Source organism: Condylura cristata, unplaced genomic scaffold (genome assembly GCF_000260355.1).
Source record: "Condylura cristata isolate star-nosed mole 26May11 unplaced genomic scaffold, ConCri1.0 scaffold00006, whole genome shotgun sequence".
Taxonomy (NCBI): Eukaryota; Metazoa; Chordata; class Mammalia; order Eulipotyphla; family Talpidae; genus Condylura; species Condylura cristata.
In genome coordinates, this window is record NW_004567107.1 from 1,459,788 (window position 1) to 1,462,927 (window position 3,140).

The following is a 3,140-nucleotide window of genomic DNA, read 5'->3' on the forward strand; positions in this document are numbered from 1 at the left end:
AGGGGGGTGGCATAGCCCCGCCAGCCGCTGGCAGGGGTCAGCCTGTGCTGGGGGCTGCGGGGTTCCCCAGGGGCCGGCTCTCAGGGCTGCCGCCTGACATGGGGGGGTGGAGAGAACTGGGGGCAGCTGCTCCGCCCACAGCCCCTTCCCCTCCCGCAGTGGGCGGGAGGCCGGCCAGGGTCCACAATGAGCTTTCCACAGCCCGAAGCCCTCTGGCCTTGAGCTTGGGCCCCCCGAAGGGCAGGGAAGGGGCTCTTGAAAACAGGGTGGGGCTGAGGGAGGCAGCCTCCGAGCACCCCTTTGCAGAGTCCGGCCGCTGTCCAGGGCAGGAAGTGGCCAGCTGAGAGCCCTGCAGTCCGTCCCCATGTGCATGATGTGCAGGTGACGGGCTGGGAAGGCCTGGCCAGCCTCCACTGAAATGCCCACCCACTTCTTCGAGAGGCCTCTGATCCCCAGGCCCCCCAGGAAACCTCCAGGCTCTCCCCACCTCTTCCAGGACAGAAGGGGCCAAGGCACTGGATAAAGCCCCTCTGGGGATGGACACAGGCAGTTAGCGGCTCCCTGGACACACGGGCTGCAAGGTGACTTTGGAGAGCTAGGCCCAGGGGGCATGCGTGGCTGAGGTCCACTGGACGAGACCCCCAGCTCCACACCCTCCGAAGCGCGTGCGTCCTCTGCGGGGGGTTGGGGCGCTGTGGCAGGGGGCGGCCTGCCCAGCACCGCCTCCCCCACCTCCTGATGACACTCTTGACAGAGACGAGAGAAACAGAGAGGGAAGGTAAATAGCACGGCCAAAGACGCTTCCTCCAGGAAACAGATCTGTGCTTATCCAAGTCTCTTAATTTTTCCACTTTAAAAATCGAGCCTCACCCTGGCCAGCCCCAAGGGGAGCCCGCAGAGGCGGCGGTTCCGTCTTCGGCCACCAGGTGGCGCCCCAGACCCGCCCATCCCCACGCCAGCCTCAGTCTGGGTCTGGGGTTCTGGCCAAGCTTTTCTGGGCCCCTGGAGGTGGCGGAGTGTCTGCTGCTTGTGCAGGCCCGCAGAGCGCTCCCCACGGGTCGCCCTCGCAAAGTCGGCTTCTTGTTCTTATTTGGTGACTGGGGAGCAGGAGGGTCAGAGAGAAGGGCTCGACCAGGGGCGAGAGCTGGGCTGCCCTTCCCATGCCCGCCTCTCCTCGGCCCAGCCCACGCACCCCACAGGGCGCACGCCCAGGATGGTGGTGCAGAGACGGGGCCCCTGCGCAAACCAGAACGAGGGGCTCTGAGCAGACCTGCCGCGCCATCGGGGCACCAGCATCCCCAGCCCCCCGGGGACTGCCCCAGCCACAGCTCTGGGATCATGGGAGGGGACCCCCCCAGCCCTCCAGAGGACCCCCTTCTGGGGTCGCCCGGTGTGGCCGGGGCGCCAGACGCCCAGTGCGGTCCCACCCCTCTGTGCCAGCCCCGCCTGCCCGCCCCGGAGCCCGGGTCAGCAGGAGCCTGGCAGGGGCCCGTCCCACAGCAGCCAGGCTGCGAACCAGAGGAACAGCAGGGCCAGCGTTGCCGCCAGGCCCACGGACAGCGCCAGGTCTGAGTCCTCCGGACCCGGGAGGGCGTCGTCAGGGGCGTGGCGGGCGTCCGCGGGCGCCCCGGACAGCTGGGTGCCAGAGACCTTCTCCCAAGGGGAGCCTGGCCGGCCCATCTGTGGGGAGAGGAAGTGAGGGCAGGACACCCCCCCGCACCCCCCCACAGCCAGGGGAAGCGGCCCTCCAGAGCCCGGCTGTGTCCTCTTCCCAAGGAGGACGGGAGTGGGCAAAGGGTGGAGGAGTGCCCCTGGTCTGAAGGCAGAGCCCCCCTTACCTTCCCCAGACGAAGCTTGGGAAGCCAAGTTCAGCCCTGTAGCCCCCTGGAGACCTGTGCCCCAGTGCCAGGGCTCTGGAATGCAGCTCGTCCAGTTTCCGGGCACTCAAGCAGGCAGACTGGTCTGGAGGGGCCTTGTCAGCAGCAGGAGGAGCTGAGTCAAAGGTGCCAGCTGCCCTCTGCCCCCACAGCAGTGGCATGGTCCCCCAAAGAGGAGGGGGCGCCCAGGAGGGTGGGCGGGGGCCCGGGCAGCGGCGGGCAGGGCCGGAGGCCGGCCTCAGCTCCTCTGCACAGGGCGCATGGGTCAGGGCAGGGGACTTGGAGTGGCTGGGAGTGGAGGTGGCCTCTGCCCGGCCCGCCCCCAGCCCGGGAGGACAGCGGTCTGGGGTGGACTCTACCTTCCAGCCATGGGCTCTCCCGTCCTCGGCAGGAGCTGTCACCTTCCCAGGCGGGCACAGGGGAGCGGCGGCCTGAGTCCCCAGGTGCCTAGAGAACCCCTTCCCAGGGGTGGGGCTGGAACAGGGCCAGGAGAGAGGGGCCCAGCCCCCTCGTGGGTGTGTCCAGGGCAGAGAAGGGGAGCGGCCGCCGGCAGGTGTCCTCACTCCAAGGCCAGGGGGCTTCCAGCCTGGGACAAGGAAGCAGGAGGTCGCCCCCAGTGCCTGTGCTGTGCCGGGGTGAGTGGGGGCAGGACAGCGCTCCCCCAGCCCAGGCCCCGCAGACGCAGGAGGAGCTGACTCAGGGAGCCAGGTGAGCGCTGACTCAAGGGCGTGGGCAGCAGCCACCAGCCCAGAAGGGGAGGGCAGAAGGAAGCAGGACGCAAGACCTGGAGAGCCCACGCAGCCCGGGCGCAGCTGCGCAGGCAGGTGAGGGCCAGCTGCCGCGGCCAGCCCGCACTACCCTGGCCGCCCGGCCCCGAGCGCGACACCGTGGGACACCGTGTGCGTACCGGCGATCGGGGCGGGGTGAAGCACAGGGCCACGGAGCCCCTGGGGGGGACGAAGCTGGAGCAAGAAGCAGGCAGGTCCCCCCAGGACGAGAAATGGAAACCACGGTCTTGGAAAGGGGACCTCAGTCCTTCCCTGAGGGGAGCGCGGCCTGGAAGGAGGGATGTCGCTGTGGGCTGGGCCGGGCCAGCGGGCAGTGCCCACATAGTGCCTGGGAGCTATGTATTGGGCTCTGGCTGGCAGGCAGTAAGCTGATTCTTAGAAGAGAAACAGGCAGCATCAGGAAGGAGAGCGCACCTCCACGTCTGAGGTTCCAGAGCCGGAGATAGCCGGCAGAGGGCGTGGGGGCCGGAGGGGC